The 18122-nt window shown below is 41.3% G+C and overlaps 18 pseudogenes; all 18 read left to right on the top strand.

Moving 5' to 3' along the window:
* The first annotated feature begins 417 nt into the window (after positions 1 to 417).
* On the top strand, positions 418 to 536 carry LOC137116276 (5S ribosomal RNA; annotated as a pseudogene).
* An 867-nt stretch (positions 537 to 1403) lies between these two features.
* Positions 1404 to 1522, top strand: LOC137116161 (5S ribosomal RNA; annotated as a pseudogene).
* An 867-nt stretch (positions 1523 to 2389) lies between these two features.
* Positions 2390 to 2508, top strand: LOC137116243 (5S ribosomal RNA; annotated as a pseudogene).
* An 868-nt stretch (positions 2509 to 3376) lies between these two features.
* Positions 3377 to 3495, top strand: LOC137116160 (5S ribosomal RNA; annotated as a pseudogene).
* An 857-nt stretch (positions 3496 to 4352) lies between these two features.
* Positions 4353 to 4471, top strand: LOC137116283 (5S ribosomal RNA; annotated as a pseudogene).
* Positions 4472 to 5338: 867 nt separating this feature from the next.
* On the top strand, positions 5339 to 5457 carry LOC137116286 (5S ribosomal RNA; annotated as a pseudogene).
* Positions 5458 to 6324: 867 nt separating this feature from the next.
* Positions 6325 to 6443, top strand: LOC137115871 (5S ribosomal RNA; annotated as a pseudogene).
* An 867-nt stretch (positions 6444 to 7310) lies between these two features.
* Positions 7311 to 7429, top strand: LOC137115870 (5S ribosomal RNA; annotated as a pseudogene).
* Positions 7430 to 8286: 857 nt separating this feature from the next.
* Positions 8287 to 8405, top strand: LOC137116002 (5S ribosomal RNA; annotated as a pseudogene).
* An 867-nt stretch (positions 8406 to 9272) lies between these two features.
* On the top strand, positions 9273 to 9392 carry LOC137116227 (5S ribosomal RNA; annotated as a pseudogene).
* Positions 9393 to 10259: 867 nt separating this feature from the next.
* On the top strand, positions 10260 to 10378 carry LOC137116047 (5S ribosomal RNA; annotated as a pseudogene).
* An 867-nt stretch (positions 10379 to 11245) lies between these two features.
* Positions 11246 to 11364, top strand: LOC137115869 (5S ribosomal RNA; annotated as a pseudogene).
* An 867-nt stretch (positions 11365 to 12231) lies between these two features.
* On the top strand, positions 12232 to 12350 carry LOC137116001 (5S ribosomal RNA; annotated as a pseudogene).
* An 867-nt stretch (positions 12351 to 13217) lies between these two features.
* Positions 13218 to 13337, top strand: LOC137116226 (5S ribosomal RNA; annotated as a pseudogene).
* An 867-nt stretch (positions 13338 to 14204) lies between these two features.
* On the top strand, positions 14205 to 14324 carry LOC137116118 (5S ribosomal RNA; annotated as a pseudogene).
* An 867-nt stretch (positions 14325 to 15191) lies between these two features.
* LOC137115868 (5S ribosomal RNA) lies at positions 15192 to 15310 on the top strand (annotated as a pseudogene).
* Positions 15311 to 16167: 857 nt separating this feature from the next.
* On the top strand, positions 16168 to 16286 carry LOC137116061 (5S ribosomal RNA; annotated as a pseudogene).
* Positions 16287 to 17153: 867 nt separating this feature from the next.
* Positions 17154 to 17272, top strand: LOC137116158 (5S ribosomal RNA; annotated as a pseudogene).
* Positions 17273 to 18122: the final 850 nt, after the last annotated feature.

Below are 18122 nucleotides of genomic sequence, written 5' to 3'. Positions count from 1 at the left end.
TTCTTTTGATTGTTTTCTCTTGTTTTCGCATTAGGGAGTTAGGGTTAGCGACTGTCTTTTGGTTTGTTTCTTTCTATCAGGCTAGCTAGCACTTTCTGTGGGAAATGGCTTATTTTGTTTATTATGTTGGCCTTGGTTCGCCCTGAGTTGTAGTGTCATGTTTTGTTTGACACTTTCTTTCGTTTAAAATAAATATCATTCTGTTGGAACATCTCAATCCTGGATTTTGGTTTGGGGATCGGAGAGGGAACATGCAAATTTATCTTTGTATGTTTCACCCTGACCCCCTAGACAGGGGCGTAACAGACCAGTACAGTTATAGTACTTTGTACTTTGCCACATTTATCTTCTTCTTAGCAAGTGTCATGCATTCTGCTTCTCTAGCGTTTTTAAGAGCTGTTGATGATATCAAATGCATGTTACGGCCACACCGCTCTCTAAGCGCCCGATTTCGTCCGATCTCGGCAGCCAAATAGGGCCGGGCCTGGTTAGTACTTGGTAGGAAGACCGCCTGGGAATACCAGGTGCTGTAAGCTTTTTTGCTTGGGTTTACGGGCAGCTCAAGCTGGTGTTACTGCCTATTTATTCATAGAAATTGTTCTATATTTTCATCAAATTTTGTTCTTTCATTGCTGTTTTGCTACTTTATTGGTTTGTCAACCATCGTGCTTCATTACTAGTAGACCATGTTACGGTCCTGGCCATATGTGTTGTTTTTATTTTCTTGTTCTTATAGGTGCCGTGCCTGATTGGCCGGATTTGGGGGAAGTACAGGAAGCTGATTGGTCCATCCTACACTTCCTGGAGTTTTAAATGTACGGTTCCCAACAGCTAGCGAGGCTCTTTCTGGCAGCAGCACCTGTTTGCTGTTCTTGGTTTCCAAATCTTATTTAGCATTTTTGAATTGTTAGGTTTTGTGCCGTGGTTTTGTTTATAAATTGTATATTTTGTAAATAGTATTAAATCTGTAGGGGTGGACTGCCATTTTCTTTTGATTGTTTTCTCTTGTTTTCACATTAGGGAGTTAGGGTTAGCGACTATCTTTTGGTTTGTTTATTTCTATCAGGCTAGCTAGCACTTTCTGTGGGAAATGGCTTATTTTGTTTATTATGTTGGCCTTGGTTCGCCCTGAGTTGTAGTGTCATGTTTTGTTTGACACTTTCTTTCGTTTAAAATAAATATCATTCTGTTGGAACATCTCAATCCTGGATTTTGGTTTGGGGATCGGAGAGGGAACATGCAAATTTATCTTTGTATGTTTGACCCTGACCCCCTAGACAGGGGCGTAACAGACCAGTACAGTTATAGTACTTTGTACTTTGCCAAATTTATCTTCTTCTTAGCAAGTGTCATGCATTCTGCTTCTCTAGCGTTTTTAAGAGCTGTTGATGATGTCAAATGCATGTTACGGCCACACCGCTCTCTAAGCGCCCGATCTCGTCCGATCTCGGCAGCCAAATAGGGCCGGGCCTGGTTAGTACTTGGTAGGAAGACCGCCTGGGAATACCAGGTGCTGTAAGCTTTTTTGCTTGGGTTTACGGGCAGCTCAAGCTGGTGTTACTGCCTATTTATTCATAGAAATTGTTCTATATTTTCATCAAATTTTGTTCTTTCATTGCTGTTTTGCTACTTTATTGGTTTGTCAACCATCGTGCTTCATTACTAGTAGACCATGTTACGGTCCTGGCCATATGTGTTGTTTTTATTTTCTTGTTCTTATAGGTGCCCTGCCTGATTGGCCGGATTTGGGGGAAGTACAGGAAGCTGATTGGTCCATCCTACACTTCCTGGAGTTTTAAAAGTACGGTTCCCAACAGCTAGCGAGGCTCTTTCTGGCAGCAGCACCTGTTTGCTGTTCTTGGTTTCCAAATCTTATTTAGCATTTTTGAATTGTTAGGTTTTGTGCCGTGGTTTTGTTTATAAATTGTATATTTTGTAAATAGTATTAAATCTGTAGGGGTGGACTGCCATTTTCTTTTGATTGTTTTCTCTTGTTTTCACATTAGGGAGTTAGGGTTAGCGACTATCTTTTGGTTTGTTTCTTTCTATCAGGCTAGCTAGCACTTTCTGTGGGAAATGGCTTATTTTGTTTATTATGTTGGCCTTGGTTCGCCCTGAGTTGTAGTGTCATGTTTTGTTTGACACTTTCTTTCGTTTAAAATAAATATCATTCTGTTGGAACATCTCGATTCTGGATTTTGGTTTGGGGATCGGAGAGGGAACATGCTAATTTATCTTTGTATGTTGCACCCTGACCCCCTAGACAGGGGCGTAACAGACCAGTACAGTTATAGTACTTTGTACTTTGCCACATTTATCTTCTTCTTAGCAAGTGTCATGCATTCTGCTTCTCCAGCGTTTTTAAGAGCTGTTGATGATGTCAAATGCAACTTACGGCCACACCGCTCTCTGAGCACCCGATCTCGTCCGATCTCAGCAGCCAAATAGGGCCGGGCCTGGTTAGTACTTGGTAGGAAGACCGCCTGGGAATACCAGGTGCTGTAAGCTTTTTTGCTTGGGTTTACGGGCAGCACAAGCTGGTGTTACTGCCTATTTATTCATAGAAATTGTTCTATATTTTCATCAAATTTTGTTCTTTCATTGCTGTTTTGCTACTTTATTGGTTTGTCAACCATCGTGCTTCATTACTAGTAGACCATGTTACGGTCCTGGCCATATGTGTTGTTTTTATTTTCTTGTTCTTATAGGTGCCCTGCCTGATTGGCCGGATTTGGGGGAAGTACAGGAAGCTGATTGGTCCATCCTACACTTCCTGGAGTTTTAAAAGTACGGTTCCCAACAGCTAGCGAGGCTCTTTCTGGCAGCAGCACCTGTTTGCTGTTCTTGGTTTCCAAACCTTATTTAGCATTTTTGAATTGTTAGGTTTTGTGCCGTGGTTTTGTTTATAAATTGTATATTTTGTAAATAGTATTAAATCTGTAGGGGTGGACTGCCATTTTTCTTTTGATTGTTTTCTCTTGTTTTCGCATTAGGGAGTTAGGGTTAGCGACTGTCTTTTGGTTTGTTTCTTTCTATCAGGCTAGCTAGCACTTTCTGTGGGAAATGGCTTATTTTGTTTATTATGTTGGCCTTGGTTCGCCCTGAGTTGTAGTGTCATGTTTTGTTTGACACTTTCTTTCGTTTAAAATAAATATCATTCTGTTGGAACATCTCAATCCTGGATTTTGGTTTGAGGATCGGAGAGGGAACATGCAAATTTATCTTTGTATGTTTCACCCTGACCCCCTAGACAGGGGCGTAACAGACCAGTACAGTTATAGTACTTTGTACTTTGCCACATTTATCTTCTTCTTAGCAAGTGTCATGCATTCTGCTTCTCTAGCGTTTTTAAGAGCTGTTGATGATATCAAATGCATGTTACGGCCACACCGCTCTCTAAGCGCCCGATCTCGTCCGATCTCGGCAGCCAAATAGGGCCGGGCCTGGTTAGTACTTGGTAGGAAGACCGCCTGGGAATACCAGGTGCTGTAAGCTTTTTTGCTTGGGTTTACGGGCAGCACAAGCTGGTGTTACTGCCTATTTATTCATAGAAATTGTTCTATATTTTCATCAAATTTTGTTCTTTCATTGCTGTTTTGCTACTTTATTGGTTTGTCAACCATCGTGCTTCATTACTAGTAGACCATGTTACGGTCCTGGCCATATGTGTTGTTTTTATTTTCTTGTTCTTATAGGTGCCATGCCTGATTGGCCGGATTTGGGGGAAGTACAGGAAGCTGATTGGTCCATCCTACACTTCCTGGAGTTTTAAATGTACGGTTCCCAACAGCTAGCGAGGCTCTTTCTGGCAGCAGCACCTGTTTGCTGTTCTTGGTTTCCAAATCTTATTTAGCATTTTTGAATTGTTAGGTTTTGTGCCGTGGTTTTGTTTATAAATTGTATATTTTGTAAATAGTATTAAATCTGTAGGGGTGAACTGCCATTTTCTTTGGACTGTTTTCACATTAGGGAGTTAGGGTTAGCGACTGTCTTTTGGTTTGTTTATTTCTATCAGGCTAGCTAGCACTTTCTGTGGGAAATGGCTTATTTTGTTTATTATGTTGGCCTTGGTTCGCCCTGAGTTGTAGTGTCATGTTTTGTTTGACACTTTCTTTCGTTTAAAATAAATATCATTCTGTTGGAACATCTCGATCCTGGATTTTGGTTTGGGGATCGGAGAGGGAACATGCTAATTTATCTTTGTATGTTGCACCCTGACCCCCTAGAAAGGGGCGTAACAGACCAGTACAGTTATAGTACTTTGTACTTTGACACATTTATCTTCTTCTTAGCAAGTGTCATGCATTCTGCTTCTCCAGCGTTTTTAAGAGCTGTTGATGATATCAAATGCATGTTACGACCACACCGCTCTCTAAGCGCCCGATCTCGTCCGATCTCGGCAGCCAAATAGGGCCGGGCCTGGTTAGTACTTGGTAGGAAGACCGCCTGGGAATACCAGGTGCTGTAAGCTTTTTTGCTTGGGTTTACGGGCAGCACAAGCTGGTGTTACTGCCTATTTATTCATAGAAATTGTTCTATATTTTCATCAAATTTTGTTCTTTCATTGCTGTTTTGCTACTTTATTGGTTTGTCAACCATCGTGCTTCATTACTAGTAGACCATGTTACGGTCCTGGCCATATGTGTTGTTTTTATTTTCTTGTTCTTATAGGTGCCGTGCCTGATTGGCCGGATTTGGGGGAAGTACAGGAAGCTGATTGGTCCATCCTACACTTCCTGGAGTTTTAAATGTACGGTTCCCAACAGCTAGCGAGGCTCTTTCTGGCAGCAGCACCTGTTTGCTGTTCTTGGTTTCCAAATCTTATTTATCATTTTTGAATTGTTAGGTTTTGTGCCGTGGTTTTGTTTATAAATTGTATATTTTGTAAATAGTATTAAATCTGTAGGGGTGGACTGCCATTTTCTTTTGATTGTTTTCTCTTGTTTTCACATTAGGGAGTTAGGGTTAGCGACTATCTTTTGGTTTGTTTATTTCTATCAGGCTAGCTAGCACTTTCTGTGGGAAATGGCTTATTTTGTTTATTATGTTGGCCTTGGTTCGCCCTGAGTTGTAGTGTCATGTTTTGTTTGACACTTTCTTTCGTTTAAAATAAATATCATTCTGTTGGAACATCTCAATCCTGGATTTTGGTTTGGGGATCGGAGAGGGAACATGCAAATTTATCTTTGTATGTTTCACCCTGACCCCCTAGACAGGGGCGTAACAGACCAGTACAGTTATAGTACTTTGTACTTTGCCACATTTATCTTCTTCTTAGCAAGTGTCATGCATTCTGCTTCTCTAGCGTTTTTAAGAGCTGTTGATGATATCAAATGCATGTTACGGCCACACCGCTCTCTAAGCGCCCGATCTCGTCCGATCTCGGCAGCCAAATACGGCCGGGCCTGGTTAGTACTTGGTAGGAAGACCGCCTGGGAATACCAGGTGCTGTAAGCTTTTTTGCTTGGGTTTACGGGCAGCACAAGCTGGTGTTACTGCCTATTTATTCATAGAAATTGTTCTATATTTTCATCAAATTTTGTTCTTTCATTGCTGTTTTCTACTTTATTGGTTTGCCAACCATCGTGCTTCATTACTAGTAGACCATGTTACGGTCCTGGCCATATGTGTTGTTTTTATTTTCTTGTTCTTATAGGTGCCCTGCCTGATTGGCCGGATTGGGGGGCAGTACAGGAAGCTGATTGGTCCATCCTACACTTCCTGGAGTTTTAAAAGTACGGTTCCCAACAGCTAGCGAGGCTCTTTCTGGCATCAGCACCTGTTTGCTGTTCTTGGTTTCCAAACCTTATTTAGCATTTTTGAATTGTTAGGTTTTGTGCCGTGGTTTTGTTTATAAATTGTATATTTTGTAAATAGTATTAAATCTGTAGGGGTGGACTGCCATTTTTCTTTTGATTGTTTTCTCTTGTTTTCGCATTAGGGAGTTAGGGTTAGCGACTGTCTTTTGGTTTGTTTCTTTCTATCAGGCTAGCTAGCACTTTCTGTGGGAAATGGCTTATTTTGTTTATTATGTTGGCCTTGTTTCGCCCTGAGTTGTAGTGTCATGTTTTGTTTGACACTTTCTTTCGTTTAAAATAAATATCATTCTGTTGGAACATCTCAATCCTGGATTTTGGTTTGGGGATCGGAGAGGGAACATGCTAATTTATCTTTGTATGTTGCACCTTGACCCCCTAGAAAGGGGCGTAACAGACCAGTACAGTTATAGTACTTTGTACTTTGCCACATTTATCTTCTTCTTAGCAAGTGTCATGCATTCTGCTTCTCTAGCGTTTTTAAGAGCTGTTGATAATGTCAAATGCAGCTTACGGCCACACCGCTCTCTAAGCGCCCGATCTCGTCCGATCTCGGCAGCCAAATAGAGCCGGGCCTGGTTAGTACTTGGTAGGAAGACCGCCTGGGAATACCAGGTGCTGTAAGCTTTTTTGCTTTGGTTTACAGGCAGCACAAGCTGGTGTTACTGCCTATTTATTCATAGAAATTGTTCTATATTTTCATCAAATTTTGTTCTTTCATTGCTGTTTTGCTACTTTATTGGTTTGCCAACCATCGTGCTTCATTACTAGTAGACCATGTTACGGTCCTGGCCATATGTGTTGTTTTTATTTTCTTGTTCTTATAGGTGCCCTGCCTGATTGGCCGGATTGGGGGGCAGTACAGGAAGCTGATTGGTCCATCCTACACTTCCTGGAGTTTTAAAAGTACGGTTCCCAACAGCTAGCGAGGCTCTTTCTGGCATCAGCACCTGTTTGCTGTTCTTGGTTTCCAAACCTTATTTAGCATTTTTGAATTGTTAGGTTTTGTGCCGTGGTTTTGTTTATAAATTGTATATTTTGTAAATAGTATTAAATCTGTAGGGGTGGACTGCCATTTTCTTTTGATTGTTTTCTCTTGTTTTCACATTAGGGAGTTAGGGTTAGCGACTATCTTTTGGTTTGTTTATTTCTATCAGGCTAGCTAGCACTTTCTGTGGGAAATGGCTTATTTTGTTTATTATGTTGGCCTTGGTTCGCCCTGAGTTGTAGTGTCATGTTTTGTTTGACACTTTCTTTCGTTTAAAATAAATATCATTCTGTTGGAACATCTCAATCCTGGATTTTGGTTTGAGGATCGGAGAGGGAACATGCAAATTTATCTTTGTATGTTTCACCCTGACCCCCTAGACAGGGGCGTAACAGACCAGTACAGTTATAGTACTTTGTACTTTGCCACATTTATCTTCTTCTTAGCAAGTGTCATGCATTCTGCTTCTCTAGCGTTTTTAAGAGCTGTTGATGATGTCAAATGCAGCTTACGGCCACACCGCTCTCTAAGCGCCCGATCTCGTCCGATCTCGGCAGCCAAATAGAGCCGGGCCTGGTTAGTACTTGGTAGGAAGACCGCCTGGGAATACCAGGTGCTGTAAGCTTTTTTGCTTGGGTTTACGGGCAGCACAAGCTGGTGTTACTGCCTATTTATTCATAGAAATTGTTCTATATTTTCATCAAATTTTGTTCTTTCATTGCTGTTTTGCTACTTTATTGGTTTGCCAACCATCGTGCTTCATTACTAGTAGACCATGTTACGGTCCTGGCCATATGTGTTGTTTTTATTTTCTTGTTCTTATAGGTGCCCTGCCTGATTGGCCGGATTTGGGGGCAGTACAGGAAGCTGATTGGTCCATCCTACACTTCCTGGAGTTTTAAAAGTACGGTTCCCAACAGCTAGCGAGGCTTATTCTGGCATCAGCACCTGTTTGCTGTTCTTGGTTTCCAAACCTTATTTAGCATTTTTGAATTGTTAGGTTTTGTGCCGTGGTTTTGTTTATAAATTGTATATTTTGTAAATAGTATTAAATCTGTAGGGGTGAACTGCCATTTTCTTTGGACTGTTTTCACATTAGGGAGTTAGGGTTAGCGACTGTCTTTTGGTTTGTTTATTTCTATCAGGCTAGCTAGCACTTTCTGTGGGAAATGGCTTATTTTGTTTATTATGTTGGCCTTGGTTCGCCCTGAGTTGTAGTGTCATGTTTTGTTTGACACTTTCTTTCGTTTAAAATAAATATCATTCTGTTGGAACATCTCGATCCTGGATTTTGGTTTGGGGATCGGAGAGGGAACATGCTAATTTATCTTTGTATGTTGCACCCTGACCCCCTAGACAGGGGCGTAACAGACCAGTACAGTTATAGTACTTTGTACTTTGCCACATTTATCTTCTTCTTAGCAAGTGTCATGCATTCTGCTTCTCTAGCGTTTTTAAGAGCTGTTGATGATGTCAAATGCAGCTTACGGCCACACCGCTCTCTAAGCGCCCGATCTCGTCCGATCTCGGCAGCCAAATAGAGCCGGGCCTGGTTAGTACTTGGTAGGAAGACTGCCTGGGAATACCAGGTGCTGTAAGCTTTTTTGCTTGGGTTTACGGGCAGCACAAGCTGGTGTTACTGCCTATTTATTCATAGAAATTGTTCTATATTTTCATCAAATTTTGTTCTTTCATTGCTGTTTTGCTACTTTATTGGTTTGTCAACCATCGTGCTTCATTACTAATAGACCATGTTACGGTCCGGGCCATATGTGTTGTTTTTATTTTCTTGTTCTTATAGGTGCCCTGCCTGATTGGCCGGATTGGGGGGCAGTACAGGAAGCTGATTGGTCCATCCTACACTTCCTGGAGTTTTAAAAGTACGGTTCCCAACAGCTAGCGAAGCTCTTTCTGGCATCAGCACCTGTTTGCTGTTCTTGGTTTCCAAACCTTATTTAGCATTTTTGAATTGTTAGGTTTTGTGCCGTGGTTTTGTTTATAAATTGTATATTTTGTAAATAGTATTAAATCTGTAGGGGTGGACTGCCATTTTCTTTTGATTGTTTTCTCTTGTTTTCACATTAGGGAGTTAGGGTTAGCGACTGTCTTTTGGTTTGGTTATTTCTATCAGGCTAGCTAGCACTTTCTGTGGGAAATGGCTTATTTTGTTTATTATGTTGGCCTTGGTTCGCCCTGAGTTGTAGTGTCATGTTTTGTTTGACACTTTCTTTCGTTTAAAATAAATATCATTCTGTTGGAACATCTCGATCCTGGATTTTGGTTTGGGGATCGGAGAGGGAACATGCTAATTTATCTTTGTATGTTTCACCCTGACCCCCTAGACAGGGGCGTAACAGACCAGTACAGTTATAGTACTTTGTACTTTGCCACATTTATCTTCTTCTTAGCAAGTGTCATGCATTCTGCTTCTCTAGCGTTTTTAAGAGCTGTTGATGATGTCAAATGCAGCTTACGGCCACACCGCTCTCTAAGCGCCCGATCTCGTCCGATCTCGGCAGCCAAATAGAGCCGGGCCTGGTTAGTAACTTGGTAGGAAGACCGCCTGGGAATACCAGGTGCTGTAAGCTTTTTTGCTTGGGTTTACGGGCAGCACAAGCTGGTGTTACTGCCTATTTATTCATAGAAATTGTTCTATATTTTCATCAAATTTTGTTCTTTCATTGCTGTTTTGCTACTTTATTGGTTTGTCAACCATCGTGCTTCATTACTAGTAGACCATGTTACGGTCCTGGCCATATGTGTTGTTTTTATTTTGTTGTTCTTATAGGTGCCCTGCCTGATTGGCCGGATTTGGGGGAAGTACAGGAAGCTGATTGGTCCATCCTACACTTGCTGGAGTTTTAAAAGTACGGTTCCCAACAGCTAGCGAGGCTCTTTCTGGCAGCAGCACCTGTTTGCTGTTCTTGCTTTCCAAACCTTATTTAGCATTTTTGAATTGTTAGGTTTTGTGCCTTGGTTTTGTTTATAAATTGTATATTTTGTAAATAGTATTAAATCTGTAGGGGTGAACAGCCATTTTCTTTTGATTGTTTTCTCTTGTTTTCACATTAGGGAGTTAGGGTTAGCGACTATCTTTCGGTTTGTTTATTTCTATCAGGCTAGCTAGCACTTTCTGTGGGAAATGGCTTATATTGTTTATAATGTTGGCCTTGGTTCGCCCTGAGTTGTAGTGTCATGTTTTGTTTAACACTTTCTTTCGTTTAAAATAAATATCATTCTGTTGGAACATCTCAATCCTGGATTTTGGTTTGAGGATCGGAGAGGGAACATGCAAATTTATCTTTGTATGTTGCACCCTGACCCCCTAGACAGGGGCGTAACAGACCAGTACAGTTATAGTACTTTGTACTTTGCCACATTTATCTTCTTCTTAGCAAGTGTCATGCATTCTGCTTCTCCAGCGTTTTTAAGAGCTGTTGATGATGTCAAATGCAGCTTACGGCCACACCGCTCTCTAAGCGCCCGATCTTGTCCGATCTCGGCAGCCAAATAGAGCCGGGCCTGGTTAGTACTTGGTAGGAAGACCGCCTGGGAATACCAGGTGCTGTAAGCTTTTTTGCTTGGGTTTACGGGCAGCACAAGCTGGTGTTACTGCCTATTTATTCATAGAAATTGTTCTATATTTTCATCAAATTTTGTTCTTTCATTGCTGTTTTGCTACTTTATTGGTTTGTCAACCATCGTGCTTCATTACTAATAGACCATGTTACGGTCCTGGCCATATGTGTTGTTTTTATTTTCTTGTTCTTATAGGTGCCCTGCCTGATTAGCCGGATTGGGGGGCAGTACAGGAAGCTGATTGGTCCATCCTACACTTCCTGGAGTTTTAAAAGTACAGTTCCCAACAGCTAGCGAGGCTCTTTCTGGCATCAGCACCTGTTTGCTGTTCTTGGTTTCCAAACCTTATTTAGCATTTTTGAATTGTTAGGTTTTGTGCCGTGGTTTTGTTTATAAATTGTATATTTTGTAAATAGTATTAAATCTGTAGGGGTGGACTGCCATTTTCTTTTGATTGTTTTCTCTTGTTTTCACATTAGGGAGTTAGGGTTAGCGACTGTCTTTTGGTTTGTTTATTTCTATCAGGCTAGCTAGCACTTTCTGTGGGAAATGGCTTATTTTGTTTATTATGTTGGCCTTGGTTCACCCTGAGTTGTAGTGTCATGTTTTGTTTGACACTTTCTTTCGTTTAAAATAAATATCATTCTGTTGGAACATCTCGATCCTGGATTTTGGTTTGGGGATCGGAGAGGGAACATGCTAATTTATCTTTGTATGTTTCACCCTGACCCCCTAGACAGGGGCGTAGCAGACCAGTACAGTTATAGTACTTTGTACTTTGCCACATTTATCTTCTTCTTAGCAAGTGTCATGCATTCTGCTTCTCTAGCGTTTTTAAGAGCTGTTGATGATGTCAAATGCAGCTTACGGCCACACCGCTCTCTAAGCGCCCGATCTCGTCCGATCTCGGCAGCCAAATAGAGCCGGGCCTGGTTAGTACTTGGTAGGAAGACCGCCTGGGAATACCAGGTGCTGTAAGCTTTTTTGCTTGGGTTTACGGGCAGCACAAGCTGGTGTTACTGCCTATTTATTCATAGAAATTGTTCTATATTTTCATCAAATTTTGTTCTTTCATTGCTGTTTTGCTACTTTATTGGTTTGCCAACCATCGTGCTTCATTACTAGTAGACCATGTTACGGTCCTGGCCATATGTGTTGTTTTTATTTTCTTGTTCTTATAAGTGCCCTGCCTGATTGGCCGGATTGGGGGGCAGTACAGGAAGCTGATTGGTCCATCCTACACTTCCTGGAGTTTTAAAAGTACGGTTCCCAACAGCTAGCGAGGCTCTTTCTGGCAGCAGCACCTGTTTGCTGTTCTTGCTTTCCAAACCTTATTTAGCATTTTTGAATTGTTAGGTTTTGTGCCGTGGTTTTGTTTATAAATTGTATATTTTGTAAATAGTATTAAATCTGTAGGGGTGGACTGCCATTTTCTTTTGATTGTTTTCTCTTGTTTTCACATTAGGGAGTTAGGGTTAGCGACTGTCTTTTGGTTTGTTTATTTCTATCAGGCTAGCTAGCACTTTCTGTGGGAAATGGCTTATTTTGTTTATTATGTTGGCCTTGGTTCGCCCTGAGTTGTAGTGTCATGTTTTGTTTGACACTTTCTTTCGTTTAAAATAAATATCATTCTGTTGGAACATCTCGATCCTGGATTTTGGTTTGGGGATCGGAGAGGGAACATGCTAATTTATCTTTGTATGTTGCACCCTGACCCCCTAGACAGGGGCGTAACAGACCAGTACAGTTATAGTACTTTGTACTTTGCCACATTTATCTTCTTCTTAGCAAGTGTCATGCATTCTGCTTCTCTAGCGTTTTTAAGAGCTGTTGATGATGTCAAATGCAGCTTACGGCCACACCGCTCTCTAAGCGCCCGATCTCGTCCGATCTCGGCAGCCAAATAGAGCCGGGCCTGGTTAGTACTTGGTAGGAAGACTGCCTGGGAATACCAGGTGCTGTAAGCTTTTTTGCTTGGGTTTACGGGCAGCACAAGCTGGTGTTACTGCCTATTTATTCATAGAAATTGTTCTATATTTTCATCAAATTTTGTTCTTTCATTGCTGTTTTGCTACTTTATTGGTTTGTCAACCATCGTGCTTCATTACTAATAGACCATGTTACGGTCCGGGCCATATGTGTTGTTTTTATTTTCTTGTTCTTATAGGTGCCCTGCCTGATTGGCCGGATTGGGGGGCAGTACAGGAAGCTGATTGGTCCATCCTACACTTCCTGGAGTTTTAAAAGTACGGTTCCCAACAGCTAGCGAGGCTCTTTCTGGCATCAGCACCTGTTTGCTGTTCTTGGTTTCCAAACCTTATTTAGCATTTTTGAATTGTTAGGTTTTGTGCCGTGGTTTTGTTTATAAATTGTATATTTTGTAAATAGTATTAAATCTGTAGGGGTGGACTGCCATTTTCTTTTGATTGTTTTCTCTTGTTTTCACATTAGGGAGTTAGGGTTAGCGACTGTCTTTTGGTTTGTTTATTTCTATCAGGCTAGCTAGCACTTTCTGTGGGAAATGGCTTATTTTGTTTATTATGTTGGCCTTGGTTCGCCCTGAGTTGTAGTGTCATGTTTTGTTTGACACTTTCTTTCGTTTAAAATAAATATCATTCTGTTGGAACATCTCGATCCTGGATTTTGGTTTGGGGATCGGAGAGGGAACATGCTAATTTATCTTTGTATGTTTCACCCTGACCCCCTAGACAGGGGCGTAACAGACCAGTACAGTTATAGTACTTTGTACTTTGCCACATTTATCTTCTTCTTAGCAAGTGTCATGCATTCTGCTTCTCTAGCGTTTTTAAGAGCTGTTGATGATGTCAAATGCAGCTTACGGCCACACCGCTCTCTAAGCGCCCGATCTCGTCCGATCTCGGCAGCCAAATAGAGCCGGGCCTGGTTAGTAACTTGGTAGGAAGACCGCCTGGGAATACCAGGTGCTGTAAGCTTTTTTGCTTGGGTTTACGGGCAGCACAAGCTGGTGTTACTGCCTATTTATTCATAGAAATTGTTCTATATTTTCATCAAATTTTGTTCTTTCATTGCTGTTTTGCTACTTTATTGGTTTGTCAACCATCGTGCTTCATTACTAATAGACCATGTTACGGTCCGGGCCATATGTGTTGTTTTCATTTTCTTGTTCTTATAGGTGCCCTGCCTGATTGGCCGGATTGGGGGGCAGTACAGGAAGCTGATTGGTCCATCCTACACTTGCTGGAGTTTTAAAAGTACGGTTCCCAACAGCTAGCGAGGCTCTTTCTGGCATCAGCACCTGTTTGCTGTTCTTGGTTTCCAAACCTTATTTAGCATTTTTGAATTGTTAGGTTTTGTGCCGTGGTTTTGTTTATAAATTGTATATTTTATAAATAGTATTAAATCTGTAGGGGTGGACTGCCATTTTCTTTTGATTGTTTTCTCTTGTTTTCACATTAGGGAGTTAGGGTTAGCGACTGTCTTTTGGTTTGTTTATTTCTATCAGGCTAGCTAGCACTTTCTGTGGGAAATGGCTTATTTTGTTTATTATGTTGGCCTTGGTTCGCCCTGAGTTGTAGTGTCATGTTTTGTTTGACACTTTCTTTCGTTTAAAATAAATATCATTCTGTTGGAACATCTCGATCCTGGATTTTGGTTTGGGGATCGGAGAGGGAACATGCTAATTTATCTTTGTATGTTGCACCCTGACCCCGTAGACAGGGGCGTAACAGACCAGTACAGTTATAGTACTTTGTACTTTGCCACATTTATCTTCTTCTTAGCAAGTGTCATGCATTCTGCTTCTCCAGCGTTTTTAAGAGCTGTTGATGATGTCGAATGCAGCTTACGGCCACACCGCTCTCTAAGCGCCCGATCTCGTCCGATCTCGGCAGCCAAATAGAGCTGGGCCTGGTTAGTAACTTGGTAGGAAGACCGCCTGGGAATACCAGGTGCTGTAAGCTTTTTTGCTTGGGTTTACGGGCAGCACAAGCTGGTGTTACTGCCTAATTATTCACAGAAATTGTTCTATATTTTCATCAAATTTTGTTCTTTCATTGCTGTTTTGCTACTTTATTGGTTTGTCAACCATCGTGCTTCATTACTAATAGACCATGTTACGGTCCTGGCCATATGTGTTGTTTTTATTTTCTTGTTCTTATAGGTGCCCTGCCTGATTGGCCGGATTGGGGGGCAGTACAGGAAGCTGATTGGTCCATCCAACACTTCCTGGAGTTTTAAAAGTACGGTTCCCAACAGCTAGCGAGGCTCTTTCTGGCATCAGCACCTGTTTGCTGTTCTTGGTTTCCAAACCTTATTTAGCATTTTTGAATTGTTATGTTTTGTGCCGTGGTTTTGTTTATAAATTGTGTATTTTGTAAATAGTATTAAATCTGTAGGGGTGAACAGCCATTTTCTTTTGATTGTTTTCTCTTGTTTTCACATTAGGGAGTTAGGGTTAGCGACTGTCTTTTGGTTTGTTTATTTCTATCAGGCTAGCTAGCGCTTTCTGTGGGAAATGGCTTATTTTGTTTATTATGTTGGCCTTGGTTCGCCCTGAGTTGTAGTGTCATGTTTTGTTTGACACTTTCTTTCGTTTAAAATAAATATCATTCTGTTGGAACATCTCGATCCTGGATTTTGGTTTGAGGATCGGAGAGGGAACATGCAAATTTATCTTTGTATGTTTCACCCTGACCCCCTAGACAGGGGCGTAACAGACCAGTACAGTTATAGTACTTTGTACTTTGCCACATTTATCTTCTTCTTAGCAAGTGTCATGCATTCTGCTTCTCTAGCGTTTTTAAGAGCTGTTGATGATGTCAAATGCAGCTTACGGCCACACCGCTCTCTAAGCGCCCGATCTCGTCCGATCTCGGCAGCCAAATAGAGCCGGGCCTGGTTAGTACTTGGTAGGAAGACCGCCTGGGAATACCAGGTGCTGTAAGCTTTTTTGCTTGGGTTTACGGGCAGCACAAGCTGGTGTTACTGCCTATTTATTCATAGAAATTGTTCTATATTTTCATCAAATTTTGTTCTTTCATTGCTGTTTTGCTACTTTATTGGTTTGCCAACCATCGTGCTTCATTACTAGTAGACCATGTTACGGTCCTGGCCATATGTGTTGTTTTTATTTTCTTGTTCTTATAGGTGGCCTGCCTGATTGGCCGGATTTGGGGGCAGTACAGGAAGCTGATTGGTCTATCCTACACTTCCTGGAGTTTTAAAAGTACGGTTCCCAACAGCTAGCGAGGCTTATTCTGGCATCAGCACCTGTTTGCTGTTCTTGGTTTCCAAATCTTATTTAGCATTTTTGAATTGTTAAGTTTTGTGCCGTGGTTTTGTTTATAAATTGTATATTTTGTAAATAGTATTAAATCTGTAGGGGTGAACTGCCATTTTCTTTGGACTGTTTTCACATTAGGGAGTTAGGGTTAGCGACTGTCTATTGGTTTGTTTATTTCTATCAGGCTAGCTAGCACTTTCTGTGGGAAATGGCTTATTTTGTTTATTATGTTGGCCTTGGTTCGCCCTGAGTTGTAGTGTCATGTTTTGTTTGACACTTTCTTTCGTTTAAAATAAATATCATTCTCTTGGAACATCTCGATCCTGGATTTTGGTTTGGGGATCGGAGAGGGAACATGCTAATTTATCTTTGTATGTTGCACCCTGAGCCCCTAGACAGGGGCGTAACAGACCAGTACAGTTATAGTACTTTGTACTTTGCCACATTTATCTTCTTCTTAGCAAGTGTCATGCATTCTGCTTCTCCAGCGTTTTTAAGAGCTGTTGATGATGTCAAATGCAGCTTACGGCCACACCGCTCTCTAAGCGCCCGATCTCGTCCGATCTCGGCAGCCAAATAGAGCCGGGCCTGGTTAGTGCTTGGTAGGAAGACCGCCTGGGAATACCAGGTGCTGTAAGCTTTTTTGCTTGGGTTTACGGGCAGCACAAGCTGGTGTTACTGCCTATTTATTCATAGAAATTGTTCTATATTTTCATCAAATTTTGTTCTTTCATTGCTGTTTTGCTACTTTATTGGTTTGCCAACCATCGTGCTTCATTACTAGTAGACCATGTTACGGTCCTGGCCATATGTGTTGTTTTTATTTTCTTGTTCTTATAAGTGCCCTGCCTGATTGGACGGATTTAGGGGAAGTACGGGAAGCTGATTGGTCCATCCTACACTTCCTGGAGTTTTAAAAGTACGGTTCCCAACAGCTAGCGAGGCTCTTTCTGGCAGTAGCACCTGTTTGCTGTTCTTGGTTTCCAAATCTTATTTAGCATTGTTGAATTGTTAGGTTTTGTGCCGTGGTTTTGTTTATAAATTGTATATTTTGTAAATAGTATTAAATCTGTAGGGGTGGACTGCCATTTTCTTTTGATTGTTTTCTCTTGTTTTCACATTAGGGAGTTAGGGTTAGCGACTGTCTTTTGGTTTGTTTTTTTCTATCAGGCTAGCTAGCGCTTTCTGTGGGAAATGGCTTATTTTGTTTATTATGTTGGCCTTGGTTCGCCCTGAGTTGTAGTGTCATGTTTTGTTTGACACTTTCTTTCGTTTAAAATAAATATCATTCTGTTGGAACATCTCAATCCTGGATTTTGGTTTGAGGATCGGAGAGGGAACATGCAAATTTATCTTTGTATGTTTCACCCTGACCACCTAGACAGGGGCGTAACAGACCAGTACAGTTATAGTACTTTGTACTTTGCCACATTTATCTTCTTCTTAGCAAGTGTCATGCATTCTGCTTCTCCAGCGTTTTTAAGAGCTGTTGATGATGTCAAATGCATGTTACGGCCACACCGCTCTCTAAGCGCCCGATCTCGTCCGATCTCGGCAGCCAAATAGGGCCGGGCCTGGTTAGTACTTGGTAGGAAGACCGCCTGGGAATACCAGGTGCTGTAAGCTTTTTTGCTTGGGTTTACGGGCAGCTCAAGCTGGTGTTACTGCCTATTTATTCATAGAAATTGTTCTATATTTTCATCAAATTTTGTTCTTTCATTGCTGTTTTGCTACTTTATTGGTTTGTCAACCATCGTGCTTCATTACTAGTAGACCATGTTACGGTCCTGGCCATATGTGTTGTTTTTATTTTCTTGTTCTTATAGGTGCCATGCCTGATTGGCCGGATTTGGGGGAAGTACAGGAAGCTGATTGGTCCATCCTACACTTCCTGGAGTTTTAAATGTACGGTTCCCAACAGCTAGCGAGGCTCTTTCTGGCAGCAGCACCTGTTTGCTGTTCTTGGTTTCCAAATCTTATTTAGCATTTTTGAATTGTTAGGTTTTGTGCCGTGGTTTTGTTTATAAATTGTATATTTTGTAAATAGTATTAAATCTGTAGGGGTGGACTGCCATTTTCTTTTGATTGTTTTCTCTTGTTTTCAAATTAGGGAGTTAGGGTTAGCGACTGTCTTTTGGTTTGTTTATTTCTATCAGGCTAGCTAGCACTTTCTGTGGGAAATGGCTTATTTTGTTTATTATGTTGGCCTTGGTTCGCCCTGAGTTGTAGTGTCATGTTTTGTTTGACACTTTCTTTCGTTTAAAATAAATATCATTCTGTTGGAACATCTCGATCCTGGATTTTGGTTTGGGGATCGGAGAGGGAACATGCTAATTTATCTTTGTATGTTTCACCCTGACCCCCTAGACAGGGGCGTAACAGACCAGTACAGTTATAGTACTTTGTACTTTGCCACATTTATCTTCTTCTTAGCAAGGGTCATGCATTCTGCTTCTCCAGCGTTTTTAAGAGCTGT

The sequence above is a fragment of the Channa argus genome, unplaced genomic scaffold (assembly GCF_033026475.1).
Source record: "Channa argus isolate prfri unplaced genomic scaffold, Channa argus male v1.0 Contig030, whole genome shotgun sequence".
NCBI classification, from domain to species: Eukaryota; Metazoa; Chordata; class Actinopteri; order Anabantiformes; family Channidae; genus Channa; species Channa argus.
Note: the sequence above shows the minus strand (reverse complement) of the source record. Positions and strands in the feature narration are given on the sequence as shown.